Consider the following 26052-nt stretch of genomic DNA (forward strand, 5'->3'; position numbering starts at 1 on the left):
GAAAAACATGCAATTAAACAAAAAATCTAGCATATATATTTTTTCCGCTTTTGATATGTTCAAATGAGTGTTTCTTTAACTTAGTTTTCCACTTTTTATGTTAAAAACCTAAAAAGGAAAAATATTGTAAATTTATGGACCATGTTTTGAATTCTTAGCAAGTGCTTTCCGTCATTTGTTCCGAATGCCATCGGAATGCCTCTTCAGTTTTCAGAAAATGACCTCTGAACACCATGAATGTTGAGAAATTTGGGTGAGTAACTTAAATGATACAGTAATAAGTTGTAATTAAGAATACGCAAGACAAACATTCGTGTTTTTTTTTTTTTTTTTTTTTTTTGTTTTGCTTTTTTGCCTAGTAATTTAGCTTTTAAGAGAAAAAGTATGATTTTAAATAATCATTAGACTATAGTTCGGTATATAAAATCCTAAAGGAAATTCGAAATAAAGTTAAATGATAGGCCCCTATATTTTTAATTCTTTTATGCAAGTCCACAAACAAATTGCAGAAAATATTTAAAGATTAGGCCGAACGTAGAAAAAAATAGTCTCGCAAGTTGACGCAGCTATGTCGAGCTTAAAAATTTAAATTAAACTTTCTATAAACATCATGCAGGACATGATCATCATGATATAGTATAAATGAAACAGACCCTGTAAGAAAAAAATAGCTGTAATTTAATAATTATTTATTAATATAATGTGGTCCTCTGCTGTTAAAATACATATGCAGTAAAAAAAGGGTGAAGCAGATTTGATACAATACATGGCTGAAGGAACGTACGAAATGAAATTTAGGTATACTATAGAAAACATTGCTCCTTTATGTTTGGACCCCCTCAATAATAACCTCTGATGATCTATTTTTTACTTTTTCTTTTGGCCCCCCTAAATAATAACCTCTGGTAATGTATTTTTCTTTTGCTTATTAAGAAATTTTTAGTTTGTAGCCTCCCCCAACCTGAAACTGAAAAATGTTGTTTGGTTGTGCTCACCCCCCCCCTCTCCAACTAAATTACGTACGGGCCTATTCTCCATCCCTGAGGTTTTCTTTCACCAAAGAAAGATTAATTGGTAACAGTTCAGATATATAGCAATATTTACGGAAGGGAATATTCTCGTTTAATTATGAAGATGTGACAGTAACTAAATGTTACACAGTGAGTGTAACATTTATTTAATATTATTGTAACAGTTAATGTTTACAAATAGTGAAATACTGATACTATGAAATTTTAATGGATATATAGAAAATATACAAGTACAACCATTATTGTAAACCACATACACGAAAAGCTTTTTTTTCCCCAAGCAATTGGAAATTCTTTACAAATCATTATCGCAGCCTAGTTCCCTTCATTATTTTCAGCAGTTCAGTGACGGAGATAAAATGATCATTTGGGGTTTATACCCCCCCCCCCCCAAATGAAACTAAAAAATGTTTGGTTTTGGTCCCCTTCAACTGAAATTGATTCCTACTTACCATGCTTACAGGCTTAACTATGAAGATGTGACAGCCCTGGAGTGTAAAAACAATAATTGTTCAGACGGATACATAAGCTGATATAAATATCAAATTTTAATGGATAGATAGAAATTAATATACAATTACAACCATTTATTATAAACTACATAAAGATAATTTTTCAAGCAATTTGAAATTCTTCATTTTTTAAGATAATATTGTATTTCGTATATATATGTTTATAGGTTTATTCGTATCAACAAATCTGTGTACGAGTTAATAACGCACCCTGGGTTCCCTGCATTTTCAGTGACAGAGAACCAGATATAAGAATGCAGGGAAACAAGCCTTGTTACAAGGTTTGAGGTTTGTTTATTTTATATTTTAATTTACACTTTTTTAAAATTATTATGCAAAACTCTGTGTGCAGATGAATATTTACATTTTAATGTTATAAGTCGTTTTGTGGTTCATTTATTTGCGGTGACTGTCCCACGTGTGTTTACCTGTTTACATTCACCTACTGACAAAATATACCTTCTGTAATCATGACTGTTGTAATCTTGTTTTTATGTTAGTTTACCATATGTAACTTGACTGTTGTATAGATTTATAGCGACCACTGCAAGCTTTTAATATTTATGTGAAGAGAAATTTCAGACTATCAATCACAGGCACTTGTTTCATATACGGTGCACCCCTACTTATTTTTACCACAAGGTATCTAACTCAATTTTAGGCACCCTGCTTCAAGCTCGTATTTTGTTCATATATCAATCATTAACCTACTTTAAAATGACATTGTTCGCTTCATGAGACTTTTTTCTTGTCAAATAAATCGTTTCAGACGTCTCTGGTCGAGACTCTTTATTGTAGAGCACTCATTTATTCCTCGAAAATTACCTCGATACATTGTTAAATTTAAGACTTTAGATGGGATACAACTTCCAGTTGGGGTAGAATAAAACCAGAGACTTCCAAGTATTCCATTCCGAGGTCTCTGGTTTTATCCTTCATTTATAACCCCAACCGCAAATTTGTTTTGAAAATTACCTTGATACATCTTAAGACTTTAGATGATACAAATTTCATTTTTTTCACAGGTCACAGGGTTTCAACTTAAAAAATAAAAATTCTCACCGTTAAGATATGTTGGAAATTTTAGCGTGATATGTTGATAATTTGCCAAATTATTATGTAATAAAAGGGACTTTATATGATCACCCGGCGCTGTCACTTTAGTTCAGTCTTCACAACAATTCTTTTTCAGCACATGCCCTTCGGGCATGTAGACCTATCATTTTTACCCAGCGCATTCAAATTTGTACATGCCCTACTCAAAATTCTTACATTTACCAGTATTGTGCTACAAAAAAAAAACATTAGGTATAAAGGTTTTATATTAATTTTTTCAGCATTGTATTTCTCCGTGACTGTACCACGTGTGTTTATTCACCGTGATTGCCATTTTCTAAAGCGTTTTTGTTCATTAATAACTTTTGAGTTGCATGCTGGTCATTTGTTGGCAGGTTTAGCTGAACTGAATTTCAGAAATGGGATCATGACTGTAGTGCCACGGTATGTGGCATCGATGAACGTCTCGTAATTTAGCAAGAAACTTCGAGAAAACAAATAGGTTAAACTAAACACTTCAATGATTAGATTGACAATCATTTGACAGGTCGTATCGAGAATGTAGACAGGCAATCCATCTAAGACATTACATATAGCAACGTTTACGGGAATAATGGGGGTAGGACAGAATAAATGGCAAGTAAAGATCGTACAATGAAAGAAGATTCACATATGCCCTCTTCGGACATGTAATTTGACAATTTTTACATGCCCAGCTGCAAATTTAACAGGTCCCTGGCATTGGACTCCCGGGTTATTTGGAAGACTGTTAGTTTAGTTTCATGAGGTCCGACAACATTGTTTCTCAATGTCTGCTCCCTCTACCCCATACACTTATCTTGATAAAATTATATAAATTATATTATTAATTACCCTGGTATATAAATTGTATAAACCGGTCTTGTTATAAATTATATAAACTGGTCTTGTTTATATAATTTTACAATGTCATAAACAGCTGCTTAAGTGCATATAATATTGTATTAAATGGATTTATATATAGGATTAGGGAAAGATCCTCACTTGATTATGCCAGCATATTTTGCTCGTAGGAGTTTATTATCTACCACACATGATCAATGTCACTTTTGGACGTGAATGACTTTTGACACCCTAACTTCAGTTCAAATCAACGTTAACTTTATGTGACATCTTTCTGAATCTTTTTTGGCATGTAACTTGGGTAAAAACAATTAAAGTACTCTCGATGCATTTGATTTCTCTTAGCCCGTTTAAACATTTCCTAGGTCTATACCAGTTTTTGCAGGGGCGAAACTATATAGAAGTTGGAAAAGAAACCTATCCCCTTTTTGACGTATTTGGTTTTCAAGGGGTGAAAATTTTCAATGTTACACTCAACTACATGCAACATTTATTATATTATACTGAATGTTTTATACAAATACAAATAATAGTGAACCTTGAGCGCATAAATCTGCGCAGTCACTATTTTTTGGAATATCACCCGTCGTCAAGCAATGTTGACTGTTGCGACACTGGAGGGCGTGGCTTCATTATTCAGTGGGTAATAGTGCTTTTTAACAAATGTTTCTTGACGAATCAGATTGATTCATTTAATATACCTGAAAGTACAATATTAATTAATTGTCATCATTTTCCTATATTAGCTTTTTACTGGTAATGGTTTTGAAATGATAGGAACATGCACTGTTCAAAAAGTCTTAAAATGTTGTTTTGGCTCAATTTCTTTGTTAGATTACTGTGTTGAACTAAGGCAGGTCAATTAAAGTAACATGATCCAATAGATTCCATGTACATTTAGTACTGTAAAGTAGACAAATTTATTGTTCTCACAAATATTTCTCAAATATTGATTTAAGTTGGTCTCCTGAAGGATGTATTAATGCAATTGGTCTGCTTAAGGTATAATATAGACATGCATATTTTATTTTGAATTTGTATTATGTCAATCATTAGAAATATATGGATCTTAATTAAAAAACATTGTTTTTATTAGAATTTAAGATATGTATAATAGGCATATATTCTTCATGCTTTTCCATAATTAAGTCCTTTTTTACAGGGTCTCTGCTAGAATCATGTGGACCCCAGTGTAACACATCTATGGAAAGAGAGAAAATCTCAGCTCAAGGGTCAACATGTCTTTATTCCAAGAAAGGTAAATTGATAATTTTTTTCTGCTAAAATACTCTTTTATAAATTATAATATCAATGCAAAAGAATGAACAAACAACATACCTAACAACATTTTGAAAATGAAAGTGCAATAACAGTTAATAATTATGATCAATTGAATGAATGTTAGGCCAACTTTTTTTTATAATCTGTTTTACGGGAGCGCCGACCCTAATTTGGGCTAAAATGAAATAAAAATAAAAGTCCCCAATTCAAGTTTTATTTTTATTTCTCCCGCCGATAGTTTATTTATAGTCTCTGAAAAAATAAAAGAAATATAAATAACCTTTTTACAAGCCTTTCAAAATGCGATTTGTCATTGGCTGAGGTAAATAGATTCATCCAATCACAGTATTCGTTGCGTGAAGAGTCACTGCACAGCATAGCGCCAAAATGTCAGAATCGGAGGGTTTCACGTGTTTTTAAATAGTCAGTTTAAAAAGTGACGTGTCAATGTTATATATTAGAAAAAGTATAAATTTTAATGAAAGATTGAATGAAATAGACGAATCAGTGATCTTGATCAAATGTCATGCGGATGGCCACGTGGAAATCGAGGTTCTGTCAACCGCTTGTTTTGAAAGGTTCTGAGTACGTATTATCTTTGACAATTGCTTCAATACATTGAAATACGTCTTGAAGATTTTTTAAACTTAATTTTAAGACAGAAATGTTTTCTTTTACAAGTAACGACAGAACACTAGAACTATGTAGAACTGGTAGAAAGTGGCGTGACTGAGGAAATTCGAGTCACAACTTTCACTCGTTTTATGACAAATATTGGAATTCAGAATTACCTACGAAGATATATCAGTATATATGCTTGATGCTTGATTGATACAAGACATTATCTCCTTTTTTATTGCTTTATGGAATTTTGCGTGCTATGTAACAAATTAATGTACATTGATTGTTCAGCGTATTCATATCAGCTGATGTAGTGTATATGTATAGCTCTTGTTTAGTAAAACAACTTTTTTTTTACCACTAGGGAAAAGTATTGTTGTAAATGATACGCCCTTACAAATATTATTTCAATTCAAGACCTGGTTTCTTTTTTCATTCAACAGTTGTGGATTAGAACCATTTTCAACAATTAAATTTTTAAATTCTGCAGTAAACAGAATATTGTCATGTGTATTTTACATGTGTATACTATGGGAAAGATGTGTATTTTCTACAATTATATTGAAAGTTAGCATGCTCAGAAAGAAAACATAAGGATAAAAAGATATATATACTACAGATTGAGGAAGTTTGAATATGTTTTCAATAGAGATATTGTGGTACGTTTTTTCAACCTACGTATATATTAATTGGAAGTGCGTTGAAAAAAAAATATTATACAACTTTTCTTTTTTTCATGTCTCATGTGCACTTCTGTGAATTAATTTATTTTAGCTGATCCATTGAATGTCTCACTGTATTTTCTACATAACTTTGCCAGAACTAGTCCAAAATCCTCAGATCTTGTAATTTGCTGAATACCGAAAAATAAAAGATTCTGAAAAGTTTATGAGGGGTGTGACAGAAGTCCTATAGGTTTACTGTGGTGACAATATGATATTTGACATTTGAGAGAAGACTATAGATTTGTATGTTTGATTTGCATTAATGTTAGAAACTGCAAGCTTTATACTAGAAATGCACCCCTGCTCCAAATATCTAAGAGAAAGTTAAATTTAAAATAGTTCATTGATCCATTAACAGTACCAATTCTGTGTTTTGTGTACATAAGTTTTTCAAATAGCACTGTTTTTCTAACAAATTAAGGTCATACAAATAAAATTCCAACCTTAATTAAAAATAAAAAATTTTATTGCATTTTTTCATTTTATTTTTATTTTTCTGACCGACTGCTTAAATTCCGAGCTTTTATTTTTATTTTTATTTAGACCCCCTGACTCAAATTTTTGAAAAAAATTCCCGTAAAACAGAAAATAAAAAAATGTTGGCCTTAATAATCCAATCAAAGTCCTTGTTGTATATCATTTTTGCTAGGGCTGTGTATTGAGCAAAAAAAAAGAAGAAGACATTTTTTAATGCGATATGCAATATATTGGATTCTTTAACAATTCTGTCAAAAAAGTCTTATAAATCATTATGCATGAATTTTATAAAAATAATAATTGTTTTGCAACTCATTTTTAATTTTTTGTCTCACTGTCTTTAAAAATTACACTTCAAATTCAAACTTTTCTTGACTGTAAAATCAACATGCTAAGTAAAGTTGTCTAATTATGTATTTTTATGATTTTGTAATAATCATCTAAGATGTGCTACCTCCTTAACGATTATATCATTTTTGATCAGTTTTAATTCAAAACAGTTAAATATAATCTTTGGTGATTGAAATTCCCAACTTTTTCACAGAATTACATAAAAAAACTGCCTGCCCAAAATGTATTGGAATTAAGTTATTTTTTGGATACGATATATTCATTAATCTAGATATGTATCAATATATTTGGTGCAGCCCTAATTATTGCTGGTTCATAAATAACTAAAAAATAAACAAATGCCAAATGTTGGCATGGTTGGCATTGCAACTGTATCTTACACATTCAAATCAGGCCATTCTTACAAGTTTTGAAACATGTTGGATTCTTCACTAGTGCCGCTACTACAGAGAAGACAGCTTGTTTATAAACTGTGTCATTCAAAGTTTCAGTATATATATGAGAAACACAACAAATCTGAATGCTTAGCCATTACACTAAATGATGAATCTACTTTATTGTGTTATTTATTGACATTTGACAATCATGATTTATAAATCATTTTGAAATTTTTAAAAACAAATTAAAGCAATTCCCATCAATTCCTCCCTAGACAAATATATTAATGATAATTTTTACAGCAATACCTTGCTGTAAATTTCAATTCAAGTGATTTGATTTTTGATTTTTTTTTTTGTTTGTTTGTTTGTACATTTATAGTTAATTTATCCTTAGAAAAAAATTAATAAGAAAGTAATTTTATTAAAATTTTATAACTTAAATTATGTCTAGATTCATGTATTGAATCATAAAATTGTTTTGAGAGATGTATCGTATCATAATGTCTGTGTATTATCCAAACCCAATATACCTACATATCACGATGTATCATTTCAGCATTTATTTGTTAGTGTTGTTTGATTTGTTTTGTATATGCCCTTTCCTGCTCAGAAAGCAGAAAGCAGAAGTTCTTGCTTCATAATTGTCACTCAAGACCTGAAACTGTATTAGAAATCTGTATGACGTGTGAAATTTCATATCTGTTTTGACATAGTTGTTAATTTGTATAACAAAATGCAATAATACAACACAATTGATTTAATAGCATTAATTTTTGTATCAGCAAAAAAAAAAAAAATATATTTTCCCTACCTACTGACCCAAGTGTTTAAAGACTCAATCGGCAATGCCAAACCAACAATTTTTTAATTGTGGCCTTATCCACTGATATTTCTTTTGTTCTGATTCTTAGTTTCTTTTGTTCTGATTTTTTGTTCATTGAAAAAAATTGACGCCTTTTCTTTAATTCCTTAATTTTCAAGTTGAAGAGTGCATCCCGACAATCAGTTATGATGTTACAGTGTCCACTGTCCAATCCGACAACTGTGCAATCCAGCACACTGGACTTTCCGACCATTAAAACTTAAATATTTTATTCCCAAAAATTTCTTTATAATATATATAGAATAAAACACTGTATATTCCGACCACTGTACATTCCGAATTCTGGTGCTTTTTGTCGACAAGACTAGATAATTACCTTATGATTTTACCTGGGTAATTCGACATAATTATACATTTGTACCATAATTAGTCGCTAGTTCCATTTGGGCACAAGCTTGGTCTACTTAGTAGTTAATTACATGTATTAGTTTGATGGTGTTTATATAAACAATAAATGAACTGTGTTTGAATTTAAAAATTAGGCAATCAGTACTCTTCGTTGTTATCAATTTTATTCTCGCATTGACAAAATAGCATCCACGCGATAGAAAATAAAAAGGAGTACCTGATATTTAGATTGCCTTTACCTAACAGAATAAATAAGATTTTTTGCTTGAAATTGAAATCAAACATGCAGTCAGAGTCCTTTAAAGTCATGTCTCCCTAAAAAATGAGTACAGCAAACTACTGTATAACATGTAGACAACACACAATTTGAAGACAGCATCTCGTCTAATAGAAAATGTTTCATTTCCGGGTTAATATACACTGAATTAAGTGAGACTGTGCACATAAAAGATTTGCAGGAAGCAAAAAACTTCCACTTTAAGTAGACCCATTAAATTTTAAAATGTTAATGTTGTTTGATAAAAATTAAATCGCAATAACAATGTTTTAGAGGTACGTCCCATTTGTTTGAAAAGTCACGAGAGGGTATTAATAGCACAGTCTATCTTGAGAAGTTAACAATGCAGAAAAAATCGGAGAGAAATGTAGTGTAGAAAAAAAAATAAAACCACTGTTTACAGAAGGTAGACAAAATATTTAATATCTACTGTTAGTAAGTAAAATGCTAAAAATTAAATTGCAACAACTCGAAGTGATTGGCAGTTCCATCTGTTTTGCACGTTTAAAAGAAATTATAGTATATTACTACAGAGTTTACTAGTGCTGTAACAAATGATGTGTCTCAAAGAAATGTTAATCAGCCGAAGGTATATTTTATACAACAAAGAAACACACACACACACACACTTTGACAATTAAATACACATGTACTCTAAACCTAACGAAAAATGTTTTTTTTTTCTGTATGAAGTCACCTGACATTTATCATAATGCTCAGAAATATTCAACACTGGGTAATCCGACACACTGTCTAATCTGACATTGATTTTATTCCCCTTCAACATGTTGGATAAGACAGGTTTCACAGTATATCAATGACGTAATGTATGCAATATATAAATAACTGTCCCACCTGCCTGCTAATGTGGAAACAAAACTTCCCTCCATAACAAAAGAGTGCACCAATGGAGATCATTGGGCAAACCTCGGCTGATTCCGTCACCTTCATCAAACGTTTGATGAGGTACGAATCGGCCGAGGTGTGCCGAGTGCAATGGAGATAATCTCGAAACTTGTGTAGTAAGATCAACTCCTAACAATGCACCACTTTTCAGCATTTATATTCATTGCTTAAGGGTTTATTCTTACTAATGAAATAAGTTGTGGTGATGCCTATATTTACTGTAAGACATTTGTAATAATGAAGCATTTGTGAGATGTACCCTTTATCAGTTATTTACAAACAAGGCATTTGAAGAGGATGAGCACAGTGCATTTTTTTTATCTGAAGTTAAGGTGATTTTAAGCAAAAAACATTTCTTGTCCATATTTAGAAAGCAAAATATTTTGACTTAGTTTAAAGTTTTATAAACCCATTAAACTTGTTAAAAAATTAAGTATGTAAACTAAATTTTGAATAAAGAGTTGGTCCTCTGTGTAAAACTTGCTCCGTGAGCAAGTTGGAATTACAATGCCTTTCACGATTCCTTCACAAAAAATGGGGTGATGACCCACAATATTAATAAATGTAGATTAAACATCCTATTTATGTCAGTTATTGTATTAAATGAGCTTTCAACCATTTTATGCTTTATGGTTTTAAATAATATTTTATATTTCATAAATTAGACAGTGAAATTTGCAAAAAAAAAAAAAAATTATTGATTTTTAAACTGTTGTTACATTTAGGAATGTGGGTATATGTACATATCCTGTTCAAGTCTTTGTGTATCACATTATATCATGATATACTTCAGACAAATTAGTACACCCGTAGTTTTGAATACAATTCATACATTGATTTCATTTGCCGCAATGGTCTCTTTAATATTGCAATAATGCATTTGGTCTTCCTAATGCATGTATAATGCAGGTACTGTATATACTCTATGTCCAACTTATAGGTGAGTCATAAAAAGATTAGTATTTTGAAACCAGGTTAAAACATCAGAGCATTGATTTGAAATTGTCAATTGATTCTGGCAAAAAGTTGTACCGATTTATAAGCGGGTCAATAGCAAATCCCTCCAAAATAACCTCAAAAAATACAACTGATTTATAGGCAGACCACCTTATAGGCGAGTATATACAGTATAGTTTTTGTTGAATTTTGCTAACAGCAAAACACTTTGAATAATGAATTTTGGAAAAAAAGATTATTAAGTTTAATGATGCATGTATGTAGTATAGAAATATTGTTCATATGCCTGTACATGGTACAAATATGCATTTTACAGAGTGTACATATGCCAGAATCAAATGGACCGCAGACTGGCCCTGGTGATTCCGTTAAGAAAAAAGAGGAAAAATCAGTGCTTGTGCTCATTGGTCATTGGACAAAGGTAAATAGATTTATTTCATGAAACTAAACATGTAAATTACTAGGATATTAAAATATCACAATTAAAATACATGTACTGATTTATGTATATATGGATATCAGTTGGTCTCCTTGATGCAGTTATATGCATTTGTTATCCCTTTTAAGTGGATCTTTTAAATATTATGCAGTTTATTTAGAAGCTCTTTATTATCTGCACTGTTCACTTTTACAGGGTGTATGCCAGAATTTTTTGAAGAACAGTCTGAATCTGACATGGAAAAAATGAAGAAAAACAGCCTTCCTGTTTATAAATCTACATTCTGACAAAGGGTAATTTTGTTTAGTTCAATTAGAAGTGCACATTTAATTTCAGTTGCTTTCCTTAATGATATATTATAGCATTTTTATTCCCTTATGAACAATATGTATACTTGTAAAGCATGTATCACAAAATCTTCTGCAAACAAAGTTTTGGGTGTATATTGCTTGTTGCTTAACGTCCCTCTTGAGAATTTTTCACTCATATGGAGACGCCACCACTTGCTGGTGGAGAGCTGCAAATTTTTGTCCTATACTCAGCACTTGCGGCCATTGAGCATTGAGGGATCTTTATCGAGCCAGCACCTACTGTGACACGGACCTCAGTTAATACGTCTGTCTCATCTGAAGAACGGGTCTCCACATTCCACAGTGGGATTCAAACTCGCTATGTAAGGATCAGCTTCTTTCTCCGCGACTCTAGAGTAGACGCTCTAACCACTGCATCTGCTCTACTTTGGCAACTTTGGGTGTATATAAGCATGGTTGTATATAAGCATAGGAATCATCATGTCCATCTGTCTGTTCATGTGTTTGGCCACTTGTGTGACTAGCTTTTTTGTTCCAATTCTGGCTGAGATAAATTGATTTAGGTCATCTAAATACAAACAAATTAAGGGAAATTACTATGGTATTGGGATGAACATTTTGGAATACTGTCTCATTGTTCCATTGTAGTTGGTCTCTTTAATGTTGTAATAATGCATCTGGTCTTCCTAATGTATGGCATACACTGTATGCATGTATAATGTTGTTAAAGTTGGATGAATGTAAAACAGTTCTTGCGTGATGACAAAGGTAAATAGATTTAGTTCATGTAACTAAACATGTAAATTACTAGGGTATTAAAATCTCTCGTTTTGAATACTGATTTACATGTGGAGAGTAGTTGGTCTCCTTAATGCAGTAATAATACATTTGATCTTCCTTATGCATACTGCATATTTATTTTTATATAAATTTAATGGCTGACATGTATGAGGGTTGATCCAAAAGTTTGTTGAATTTCTTCATATTTTATTTATTTATTAGTGAAAGAGGTTGAATACTGATTTAGATGTGGATAGTAGTTGGTCTCCTTAATGCAGTAATAATACATTTGGTCTTCCTTATGCATACTGTATATTATATAAATTTATTGACTGACATGTACGAGGGTTGATCCAAAAGTTCGAGGAATTTCTTCATATTTTTAGGTCACCTGAATAACTCAGGTGACCTATTGCTATCCGTTTTCGTCCGTCGTCGTGCGACGTACATTAACATTTGAACATTTTTAGCTTCTTCTCTGAAACCGCTCAACCAATTTCAACCAAATTTGGTATATAGCATCTTTGGGTGAAGGGAGAGGGCAAACAAACATTATTTTAAAGATTGCCTTAGCATGTCGTTTATTCTGTGCATTTATGGCAATTAATATTAAAATCGTCCAGACCTGTTAAAACCCATGGATGTCCACAAAAATGTTACTCAAATCAAATTTCATGTTAAAATTCGAAGTAAATATAAATACCTGTGTAATTGTATAATGGTGTAACAAATGTTTAAGAATGCCATATTTAAATTTCAAAAATTGCTCTAAATGTGCATGAGATAAATATCTAAATGCTGTGAAGAAGCACTGTGCTACAATTACCATATTAAAGAAGTGATTTTAATGAAATCTTGTTTCTAAAAAACCTGTAGAAAATTTAAAGAAAATTAGAAATCACGATTCTTACCCCAAAACCATCAGATGGTATGAAAGCCTTCAAACAATGTGTTTTACATAATTCGCATTTCCAAAAACTGTGATCATTAATTTGCCGACCTATTATTGTATGTTCTAATGAAGGAGAATTCATGTGCAAACTTCTACATGAGAAGAATAAAAGTATTGCCGTGTCCTGCAAGAAAACAAAATCACATTATATTATCAATTGCAGATGGTGTCTACATCTTTCAACTAATTTTGCAACGGCAAGAGTATCTTCTATGTAGTAACTGTTTTGAACCAAGACATCCTACTGACAACTAAGTCCATGATACAGAGCTTTCTACTGCCTTGATTAGAATTTTACATGTCGAGAAATTTATGGTCAGTGTAATGACCTTGTTTGCAAATCTAAATCTTCATTACGTCGAGTTTAGACTTGCATGTGAATTTCATGGTCCCTGTCCCCCTGGGGCCTGAGGGGCGGGGCTAAAACCACCAAAAATAATGCAATCTTTAAAAATCTTCTTCTTTACTCCTGGACATCAAGCAGTCAAACTGTTCGCATCATTGTAATAAGCATTGAGCCCTCTACCAAAATTTTGAAATTCATGGCCCCAGGATCAGGGGTTCTGGTGCTAGGATGGGGCAATATAGATCATATAGTGAAAGTGCATTATTTCTTTGAAAATCTTATTCTCTGCTCCTGGGTATTAAATAAAGTAACTAAGTACATAGTTATGAAAAGCAAGACTGCCTCTTCCAAAATTGTGAATTTCATGGCCCCAGGGTCAGGGGTTCTGGTGTTAGGGCGGGGCTCTATTGATTATATAGTGAAAATGCATTAATTCTTTGAAAATCTTCTTCTCTGCTCCTGGGTATTAAATAAAGTAACTAAGTACATAGTTATGATGAGGAAGAGGGCCTCTTCCAAAATTGTGAATTTCATGGCTCCAGGGTCAGGGGTTCTGGTGTTAGGGCGGGGCTCTATTGATTATATAGTGAAAATGCATTAATTCTTTGAAAATCTTCTTCTCTGCTCCTGGGTATTAAATAAAGTAACTAAGTACATAGTTATGATGAGGAAGAGGGCCTCTTCCAAAATTGTGAATTTCATGGCCCCAGGGTCAGGGGTTCTGGTGTTAGGGCGGGGCTATATTGATTATATAGTGAAAATGCATTAATTCTTTGAAAATCTTCTTCTCTGCCCCTGGGTATTATTTAAACAAACTAAGTACATTGTTTTGATATTCAAGATTGCCTCTTCCAAAATTGTGAATTTCATAGCCCCAGGGTCAAGGGTTATGGTGAAAAAGGGGGAGGGGCTCTATTGATTATATAGTGAAAAAGCAAAATTTCTTTGAAAATACTCTTTTCTGCTTCTGGTTAAAAAGCAAAGAAGCTAAGCATATAGTTATGATGAGCATGATTGCTTCTTCCAGAGTAGTGAATTGCATGACCTCTGGGTCAGATGTGCTGGTGTAATGGTGGGGCTCTTGATGATATAGTGAAAATGCATTAATTCTGTTAAATAATCCTGTCTGCTCCTTAGTGTTAATCAGATAAACAAAGTGATTACTTACATGTATGATGAGCAAACTTCTGGTCCCAGGGTGAGAGGCTCTGGTGTTTCTAGGTGGGGAGGGGGGGGGGGGCTCTATTGATAATATAGTGAATCTGTAGTAAAAAATGCATTATTTCTTTGAAAATCTTCTCTGCACCTGGGCATATCAGAGGCAAAACAAGTAAAAGTTTTCATAAAGATTTTTGAACATCTGGCTTCGGGGCCACCAACGTATAAAATCTCAGCTCAAATCTCAACCTCAAATCTTAGATTTCTGCCTCAGCTGAGATTTTCCTAAAACATCATGCCACCAACATCTCTGAGATTCGATCATCTCACGTAAGCTGAGATTTGAGAAAAATCTTGGACTTATTCTCGTTGTTATATACGACCTTTTTTTCTGAAAATGCATGAATTTGTTGAATCAATGATTGAATTTACCTTTTAGTCAGTTATTTATGCAATATTTTAGTGAATATCACGAAAAAACACATCCCACACTTCCTTCGTCTTTTATTTGTTGTTTCGAGTCATTCAACAAAGAGGATTCCATTTCGACATTTGCGACAATTTTCATTGAACCCCCCGTAAAAAATCCCTACAGAAGAATAACACAAAAACATATCTAAACTTTGTAGTCTTGGTTCGTCTGTCGACATAAACACACAAAAACATACACCGAGGCGTCACTTCCACCATTGTGACGTTACATGTAGCAGGTAGGCGGATCAAGACTATATTCCCCAGACTGATTAAAAGAAATCATTTTTCTTTGTTTGTTATATATGTTAGATATATCTGTATAATTCTTAATTCTCCATAGCAAAAAAAAAAAAAAAAAAAATATGAGTCATAGGGACTATTTAAATTTAGAATAAACCTGAGTGAATTTTTTTTCTAGCAGATCCACAAAAAAAAAAATGCTCAGTAGGCCTATATCATGTAAATTTCTCACATGCTGTAATAAATTTCGCGAGTATACCATAATTGTGGAAAAACAGCAAACATATCCAGGAGCAGGTAACATACGCATGCTTAGTTTTACAGGATTTAATTTATCAAGGAAATTTCTCGAGGAACTGTTTAATTGTCGGTGAATTTCAGCTCATATCCCCCCAGAAGGAAGAAAAACCGGCTGAAATTTGAACTAAGGGCATGTATAGGGAAGCGGCAAACTAACACATCGCATTTTTCTACGATCCCCTGTGACAAAATGTCTCGGAAAGTCTTCTTTTTTTTTTTTAGATAAATAATAAACAACGAATATAGCACCACTTGACAAATAATCATCGTTACATTGAAAACCCAAATCAATCTCGCATACGCTCATTGAGTAATGAGAAACTGATTAATTTCTAATTGTATCGTAAATAAAAGTTTCACTGCGTAATGATGTAATTTTTAAAAAAAAAAAAAAGAACCTACGGATCATACTTTTTTGCTTCAAAATGTAAGTTGTCGTACTAAAAAATACTGTTTGTTAAAAAAGAATCTATTCTTGCAAGTACTATAGCTAGCAAGTACATTTGAATAGATGCAGTCCTTCTTGTGATTTATACATGTATTTCAGAATGGTCATAAGTCAAGTTTATTCTTATAAATAATATAAATGGTCAAGGATTTAAGTACGCACAATACATTGTGAGTATAAAGTCGATCCAAATTCTCAATCAAGAATTTTATAGATTTAATTAAGAACCAAATTAGACAGACTGCTATCATCTGTAATAAATAAATGGCGATTTACATATTATTTCGAAAGAACAGAAGAATTTGTACATGAAATTCTAGACAGATTTCTTTTAATATTTCGTATAATATTTACCTTAATAAATAGTAAAATATAACTTCCTGGGAAAAAAAATATGGGACCGAGGAGTTTTGATATTTTATCTAATCATATTTCCTTTTCTGATATACATGAACATTGTGAATTACATGTAATAAAAATGTCTTGTCACAAATAGCTCATTTAAATATGAATTAAATTAATTATATTAATTCCTGTACGAATGAAGATATAAATGTTATGTACGAACGTGCCACTAGAATATTCTATTCTTTATTTTTTTCTTTATTTATTTTTTTCTTTTGGTAAAGTTTAAAGTGCTTGATTCCATGCGTGGACAATATTAATATAATAAGAATATTTACATGCGCGTAATTAACCCCCCCTTCACAGGATAATCAAGTTTTGGGAGAAATTAACATCCTTTCTGTGCTTGTATGTTAATTTCGTGTATTTATTGATTAAAATGTGCACTGTCACAACATTTGCGATCATTGTACCATAAAAAAAAAAATTGTGAGATTTTGTTTGAGACTGGTATACATCAATCTCAAGATTTTCTGAGAAATCTCAGAATTTTTTCTCAGCTGAGTCGGAAAAAACGTTGGTGGCACGCATGTTTGAGAAAAATCTCAGACGTGAGAATCACTGTAAATAATGTACTTGAAAGGTTAATAGTATAAGAGAATTATGCAAGGTTTTTTATCGTATAATACAAAAAGTACTTTCATAGTTTTAATGATCAGGTAGACTTGTAAGTAATAGATGAATAAAATTGAGACAAAAATAACTTGTCTTATTCAATGTTCAATAAAGACCAAAAGAGTCCAATGTAAGAGATTTTCAACAAGGAATTAAAATACCGGGTAGTACAGAAGCACTAATAGTTTGTTAATAACCGTATGGTGATAGTGATAAATGGGGAACAGATTAGAACCTAATTTATGAACTGTTCATGAACACTAGACTAATTATTTTGTTGATCCTGATCACCCTATTTTTCTTGCTTTTGGGCAACAAAGCTTCACCTTTCAGTTCATTTTATACTCTGTGGATCCTCTTAATTGTTGTATTATAATCAGATGACCGTTAAGGCCCTTGGGCCTCTTGTATTTATTTATTAGTGAAATTGGTTGAATACTGATTTACATGTGGAGAGTAGTTGGTCTCCTTAATGCAGTAATAATACATTTGGTCTTCCTTATGCATACTGCATATTATATAAATTTAATGACTGACATGTATGAGGGTTGATCCAAAAGTTTGTTGAATTTCTTCATATTTTATTTATTTATTAGTGAAAGTGGTTAAATACTGATTTACATGTGGATAGTAGTTGGTCTCCTTAATGCAGTAATAATACATTTGGTCTCCCTTATGCATACTGTATATTAATATAAATTTAATGACTGACATGTACGAGGGTTGATTCAAAAGTTCATGGAATTTCTTCATTTTTTATTTATTTATTAGTGTAAGTGGTTGAAAATTACAAATAAGAATTATATAGACACTTGTTGAATTTTTTTAATAAACAATATTTTAAATATTTATGATAGTAACTCTATGGCAGTTGCCATAGCAAAGGATGTTTGAAAATGCAGGGGAGACATTTACTCGTTCATTATCATTTTAATTCTTAATACGTGAAATAAGAAAAATCCTGCACTAAGTGGCAAATAAAACGAAAATTTTGTCATAATTACGAGTGCTTGACCACTAATATACCTTTCTGTGAGAGTTTTACTGATTTAACTTGATATTTAGATTATTAGTTGATGATTTCTTGTTCATATTTTAATTGTTAGAGAACATCACATTTTGGTCAAGTTATAAGTTTTGTTAAAATCTTGGGAACACTCTGACTTAAAGGGGTATACTACTGATACAGGCTGGAGAAAAATGCATTAAGCAACTGATTTACCAGTGGCATTAGAAATTTAAGAAAAACAGAACTTCCATGGAGGTTGATTAAAGGTGTGGCCGCCTTTTGAGGGTCTGTTTTTCTCATAGACAAATTAAGAGCCATTCTCTGTAATGACTTGAACTTTTATATAGGAGCTGTGGCACGCATAGTCTCAGAATTTCTCCAAACTCTCTATGATAAAAGTCTTTGATACCGTAAACTCAAATCGGGCAAAAATTGGTTGCTACGTGTCACGGTTACCATAGCAACATGTCCTAAAGTTTGAAAAATGGCATTTTTCAACATCTTCAGAGTCCCACAGTTAACGTTTGCAGCAAAGCAAACAAGTGGCAATGACTGTTTCTGAAAGTTGAAGGCCTGGTGTCTTAAATGCATGATAAACATGTTTGGTAAATCATCTATAACATACGTTACTATGGAAACAAAGTATTCAAAAGTAATAATTTTGTTCATTTAAATTTATAATGTCATACACTGAAGAATAAAAACTATTATAGGTTGAAATGCAAGCAAATAATTGAGAAGAGATCATTGTAACATATACCAAGGACAAAATATGATATTTCTTATAGGTTGGCAATGGTTGCCATGGTTTTAATACCACGAAGGGATTTTAAATTTACTTTCCTAGTGTTTTAATCTTATCCTATCTTTTTAAAAAGCATATTTCTATATAACTGATGATCAATTTTTAAAGGCCTTGGTGTGACCTTAATTTTCACATTTCAAAAAATTCAATTTCAATTCTTTAAATAGTGCGTTGCTATGGAAATAAAGCAAAAAAATATGCATAAAAATCTGAAAAATACTCTGTTTCCTTGGATACGTACCGTTGTATGTAGATTCCCGAAACTTTAATGATTGATATATGTGAACAACTAACCTGACTTTACATTTTGACTATCACCCAATCTCTAACTGGATGCAAAAAGCTGGCACATAGGGTCTAATATTGACAAAAAATTAACAAAATCGAACATTTTCTCTTCTTGGTAACCATAGCAACAGTGTTGTATTTTTCAACAACCTTTATCAATATATGATATTCAACTTTAGTTCTACGAGATAAATACTATTCAGGGTGATTCAAATAATATTTTTCTTGATTAAAAGGTTAGTAAATTCCTAAAGCAGCAAAAAAATATCACATTAAACAACTAGTACGTTGTTTCCATGGTTACACTGCAAAGCAACAATTAATCTCAATTTTTCTTATGTTGTCGGTGTTGCAAGGTCCTAAGGATGCATATGTGCCAGTCATGAATTTTATTGTTTTTCCTCACGATAGTAGCATTAACCCAATCATAGCAACAGATTTTGCATGGTGACACTGTGTTACCATGGCAACCATGAAAATTATTTTTAGAATAATATTGCCAATACCTAATTACATGAGGTCAAATATTTTTTATTGTTTTTCTTACGTTGTTGATTGAGTTTGATCATGTAACATATTTCATTTGTGAATATTGAGTGTTTTTCAGCATTTTTCAGCATCTAAAACGTATTTCAAATGTACCCATGGTTACCATTACTTAGAGATAAATTCTAAATAGTTTCTTTATAGCATAAGTGGAAACAAGGTGTCATGTTTTTAGGAGAATGGTTTGTTTGTTTTTCTTAGTCTTTATTAAGGCTTAATAAAGATTCAAAGTAGCTGAAAATCTCAATTTTTTCAACTTTTCTGGCTGTTACCATGGCAACCAAGACCCATAGCAACGGAATTTTATTTGATATATGTTTCTGGTGTCAAGTTGTAATAATAGGCAAAGTTTTATCAAAATCGGTGACCATGCGTGGCAAAGAAGTTCAAGTGGTTACAGAGAATCGCTATTAAGCGTTGATGGACGTTGACCGCTGACGTACTGTGCTTGACTTTGCTTCTGAAATTGGAACACCATATGCAAAGATGGGGAGTATTTTTAAAATATGAGTGTAATATTAAGATAAGTTGATCCGTGTGAGAGGATACCAAGGCTTTTCTTGAGAGAGAAAAGGAGAAAAAGGCAGAATATTCTGTAGAATTACTTAGTCGAATTGAACATGAGGGTGAGATGCTCCTATAACGCTCCTATAATGTGACATGACATACTTAACTTGACGTTACGTAGAAGTCTCCCCCTGATTTTACAACTATCAATGTTCAGAAAGCTCGTGTGACCTTATTGGTAATTGGAACATGGTGAAAATATCCAGTATTGTTGCATAAAGACTCCATATTATAAATATGCCTATTGTTTGCTTTCATCAAATCACAATAAAATTTTAGAGATAATTAAATTTCACAAACTTTTGGATCAACCGTTGTATTAGAAAAAAGATGGATCTATTAGATTGAACAGGTTATAATTCACCTGAGTCATTTAAATTACTTATTGCTATCTGTGTTTGTTCAGTCATCATGTTTCAAGTGTTGTCTGTAAACTATTGAACATTTTCAGCTTCTTTTCTGGAACCAGTTTCAACTAATTTCTCAGTTGAAGTATACAGACATAATATAGAAGTGATTTTATTGACTTTCTCAATCTATCCTGAATTTAAAAATGTAAATATAAGCATTTGATTGTAAATATTGAACATTTAGCATCTCATAACCAGAGTTGGAAATTACTGACTGCCCGAGGTAGTCTGTTTTTCAGGTAGGCAGGGACAAACTTTAGATTAACCTCGGTGGTCGAGGTAATTTAAACAGCTAGTTCCTGTTTTCCATTTTTTTTTTCAGGGTATAGTAAGTCTATAGAAAATAAGTAAAATATAGTATATCAAAGGAACACTTCTAGTTAAAAATTTGAGTTGACCTTAGGACCAATATTGGTTTCAGTCTTTAGAAAAAGCTTATCGATGTATGTTCCGATCACTGACTTTAGGCCACATGTGTGTAGTTTCTTGTTTCTCATGTATTGCTTTAGTTCTACGTTAATGGTAATCTAACAACCAAGCTTTATGACAAATGAGATGGCTTTAACTTTTCAATTGTCAACTTCCCTTACTTATTTAGCAATATACCTTCATCACCTGCATACAGGGTTTATATCTCTCAGTTGATTTGATACGAAAGAGCATCCTCTATGTTTGAAATTTTTTTAAAACGAGGTAAGTTATTGACAAATAAGTTGCTGAAACAAGAATATCAGCAGTCTTGTTTAAAGTTATCATTTTGTAAATTCTATGGTCGATACAATGACTTTGTCAGCAAATACAATTTATCATTAAGTCAAATGCTGAGTGACGTTTTTCATACTTATTGTTAGGCCATTATTTACACACTGAATTATCGATGGATTTTTCCATTGTTTCCCAGTTGTGACAAGGAGCACATGGCGTGTGTGACCGGTCTGCAGGGGATGCTTACTCCTCCATGGCACCTGATCCCACCTCTGATGTTTTGGAGGTCCGTGTTTGCTCTGCTCCTATTTTGTATTTTTTGATGGGCTTTTGAGCTTGAATACTGTTTGTTATCTCGATATATTTCATTCTAGTCAACTGTGTGTTCATATGATCCTACCTCAGTATTTACAGAATTATACATCCTTTGTATGAGGGTCATTCTTGATGTCTGACTGAGTAATGGCAATGGGACATAAAACCTTAACTGACCTTACCACATTCTTTTCTAATCTGAAAACCCTCATGCATTTTTAGCATAACATATCGCCAATGCACACATTTTTCCCAAGGAATGAACTGCATCTACTCTGCATAGAACAGTATCTCTCCCACTGGCACAACAGTACTATTACATGTCATTATGTTCTTGAAAGGAAAACACAGCAGTTATTGCTCAGCAAGATTCTTTTTCCTGACACCTGCAGTATCGAGTAACACAAAGTGAATGATTAGTGTCCTCGAACAAAGTGTGCTTACAATGAGGTATAGTTCTGGTTGATTGCATTTAGTTAAAGAGAATTTATGATCTGCATTTCTGTAGATGTCTTTTATATCAACACCAAACATGCATTTAAGGAAGAAAATATAAGTAAAATGCAAAAGCCTGTATAAAAAAATCAAAGTGCAAGGACAAGTGCACTTAAGGAATGCTTAATGGGCCCTTTTTCAGTGCTGTATTATTTTAGAATATATTACCAAATTGTTCTCTTTTAGTAATAGTTAAACACAAGTGGACATTTCTAATTAAAATCACGCTAAAACATCAATCAGCATGGATTTGAAACAAATGAAGTTTTTTAAATGCCTATAGATCCGGAAAGTCATATCAAACCCATTTTGAGTTTCAATCGTTTATTTAAATCAAGGGGAGGAGGCATTTAAATCTTAAATCAGACACTTGAACAATCTGATGGTGGATCATTGACAGGCACATTTGCCGAATGATACTTCTTGCGCTATTTTACCCGAGAAAAAAATTGAATGAAGTTGTATAGATGCCTGTATCCATAGTGATCAAACTATGAAATTGGTATGCTTGCATTTGAAATAATGCAATAAGTATTAACATTAGTTCCTTTATATTTTAAAATGAAAAAAGGTGTATTTGGGTGGCTTTCAATACTGGTACCATTGTCTTGCTTGAATGTTAAAAATGTTTGACACTTTTATTTATGATGACATTTTAACGACACTAAACTCTCTTAACCCTTCTGTGTTCCTAACCCTCCCGTTTTCCTAAAACCAAATACATGTACATACAAACTTCTCTATGCGGCATGACTTTGATATAATGATACAAAACGTGGCTATGCTTTACAGTGAGCATCTTTGAGGAATGTTTACCTGGGTAGAACTCACGTGATTACCGGTATTTTAAATAATTTATTCCATGGGTGGGTTCAACATAGCTAGATCATACAGGTAAATCTAAGCTCTTACTTGCTATAGGAAAAACATTGAACTTTTCATACATTTTTTTAATATTTTAAGTACAAGCCTAATCTTGTACAAATTTCCTACTTTCACACAAGTTTTATAAATGTATAATGCATTTTTTGTCAATCACACAAGTTTGTACAACGTTAGGCTGACAATAAACAAAAGCTTTGAAATGAATGACTGTCCTCAATTTACTATAGAAAATCACGAATGTTGGCTGACCCCTACCACATTGTATGGCTTTGCTCTTTGTATATTCATGAATTTCAGCAATAAAATTTGTTGAATTTAGGGTTTAGATATCAATTAATGATCTGAGATGGAAAATTAAGCTTAATTTGATTCTTCATTATTTCACATTTTACCGGGGCCCATAAGTGCACTCGTTCTTTAGTGTTTATACAGGTAAAAAGTTTGAAAAAATAAAAATGTGCCAACAAATGGATTCGAACCAGGACACTAAAAATGTTCATGGTGAGAGTCTGCGGTCTACCATTCTGGGCTATGCTGACTATGAGGACATTTGTAATAAATATAAACCAGTAAGATAGAAATAGGTTTTCACGTTTTTTGTAGTTTTTTTTTTTATATAAATCTAAAGCAGGGGTACGTGCCCCTAAAAAAATCTTGTTTTAAATAATTGCTTAAATCAAAATCTATAAAAATTTCATAATTTAATTTAGGGGCAGGCAAAGGGTGATTATATTGCATCTATCGGATATAAATTTTCTTATCAGAAAATTGTAGAGATATGCAAGGTTAATTAATGACAACATTTATTTTTCATTTTTGCCTAATACTTTTATGATTTTCACTAATAAATTGATGATTGAAAAAAGCCTTTAATATGACTGCTGATTTTATCTCCATCTGTTAATTTTTAACACCTTTTCTCGTGATTATAGGAGATAGAGAACAGATTATGATTTCTAACATTTACTGTTACAGATCATTTCCTTGAGATAGGTGGAACCAACAGTCAAATCCAGACACCTTTAAGAAAAGTAAAAATCTGACTCAGGAAAAAAAAAAATCATTTACAGTTTTATCAATTAGTAATTTTTACCTTAATTAACTGGACAAATCTCATTTGACGATATACAGGTCAAGAATGAAGAGTTTAAAGCCTAGTAGGGATTTTGGTCAATCATAACAGGTAATCTGCAGCCCCTATTGGGAATTTTACACTCATATGGAGACGCCACCACTTGCCAGTGGAAAGCTGCAAATTCTGTCCTATATTCTGCACTCACAGCCATTGAGCAGTGAGGGTCCTTTTTCCTGCCAGCACCTACTGCGACATGGGACCTCAGTTTATAAGGTCTCATCCGAAGGACTGGTGTCCACATCCCACAGTGGGATTCAAACCTGTGATGTAAGGATCAATTCCTTACTTCGTGACTCTAGAGCAGACGCTTTAACCATGGCGCCACGCTTGTGACTAGCTCAGTTTTAAAGAAATCATTCAAGATATTTTTTATCAAACTTAATATGCTGTAAGATTAGTAAGACCTATTCAACTATTTCAAAAATTTTTGACCTTTCCTGTGACCTTGACCTCACTTTTCTTTAATTTGCATCTTGCATGGTTTTAAACCATTTAAGATATTGTTATCTAAGGCTATGCATCTATACATAATTTGGTGAGAACTTATCATCTATTCATTTTTTTTTAAATTTTTATTTCAATTTTAAAGAAACTTTTCAAGATATTCTCATCAAACTTCATATACTAACACAAAATTTCATGTTGCATTACTATACACTCGGCGGGGCATTCATGGCCTATGGACATATTTCTAGTGTAATTTGCTATTTCTGTTGTTTACTTTCGGTCAGTAAGTGCCCCCAAAGGGCAAGCCCCAGTCCTATTTTCTTTTCCAGGGTTGCAACAGCGCCCCCTAGAAAAACAAGTTGCACCATCCAATCAAATCTTGTTTTGTGCTGCTTTATGCCAATGAAATTAAGGCTGGACAGCATATGTATTATATTCTGACCAATGGGGTTGCCGTATTTTCAAATAATTAGGATAGACTTACCACTTCAGCATTCCTTTCATCACTGAAGTGATATGCATGCTCAAAAATTGACTAAGTTTCATTTTTGTGTCAACTGCAGAGCAGAACGACACTTAGAGATCACTTTACCTGGTGTCTGTCTGTCCGTCTGTCACACCTTATATCTCCAAAATTTTTAGAGGCAGGGTTTTGATAATTAGCATTTATATATGTTTTTGAGCTCATGATACTATACTTTGAAACTGTATGAAATTCAGTTACCACAAACTTATTTAAATACTATGAAAATACATTGGGATCAGTATTCTACAATGAATCGTGTTGACTGACAAAGTGACAAAGTAAAGACAGTCTGAAATCTCTTTCCTCCGAGGATTGTTGGAAGCACCTGCATGTGTATTAATAAAATGATAAATAGTTATTCATCATAATTTCAATTTAATTATTCATTTGAGGACTGGGGAACTATATTTTTTGATTGCCAGATTCTATCCCAGTCTTTTACTTTTGGATCCTTTTTTTTCCTTGCAGGCAAATGCTTGAACCTCCATGCTAATATTAAATTAATAGCTGACCACTCTTAGATTTATTTACCTCTTTAATGAAGATACCTAGCAGGCGACATATACATTCCTTGAAGCACTCTAGTTCCTATTTTATTTTCACTAATATAATGATTATTGAAAAAAGACTAAGGTGCTCTATAGTGATCAGTCTATTCATTCATCTGTCTGTCAAATACACATATCCCTTGTTCAGAATACAGGTGACTCTAAATACTTCAAACTTTATATTTTTTAATAAGGTACATGTAGCTGCTTTGGAAC

General features: G+C 32.4%; 1 long non-coding RNA gene across 1 annotated transcript; it reads left to right on the top strand.

The window, feature by feature from the left end:
- The first annotated feature begins 1688 nt into the window (after nt 1-1688).
- Nucleotides 1689-24230, top strand: LOC133194104 (uncharacterized). Its single transcript, XR_009722043.1, has 5 exons — nt 1689-1831; nt 4644-4739; nt 11004-11108; nt 11322-11419; nt 24156-24230. It is a non-coding gene; the product is annotated as an uncharacterized LOC133194104 (long non-coding RNA).
- The last annotated feature ends 1822 nt before the right edge of the window (nt 24231-26052 follow it).

The sequence above is a fragment of the Saccostrea echinata genome, unplaced genomic scaffold (genome assembly GCF_033153115.1).
Source record: "Saccostrea echinata isolate AGI-Se365-2 ecotype Australia unplaced genomic scaffold, CSIRO_AGI_Sech_v1 ptg000001l, whole genome shotgun sequence".
In the NCBI taxonomy this organism is placed as follows: domain Eukaryota; kingdom Metazoa; phylum Mollusca; class Bivalvia; order Ostreida; family Ostreidae; genus Saccostrea; species Saccostrea echinata.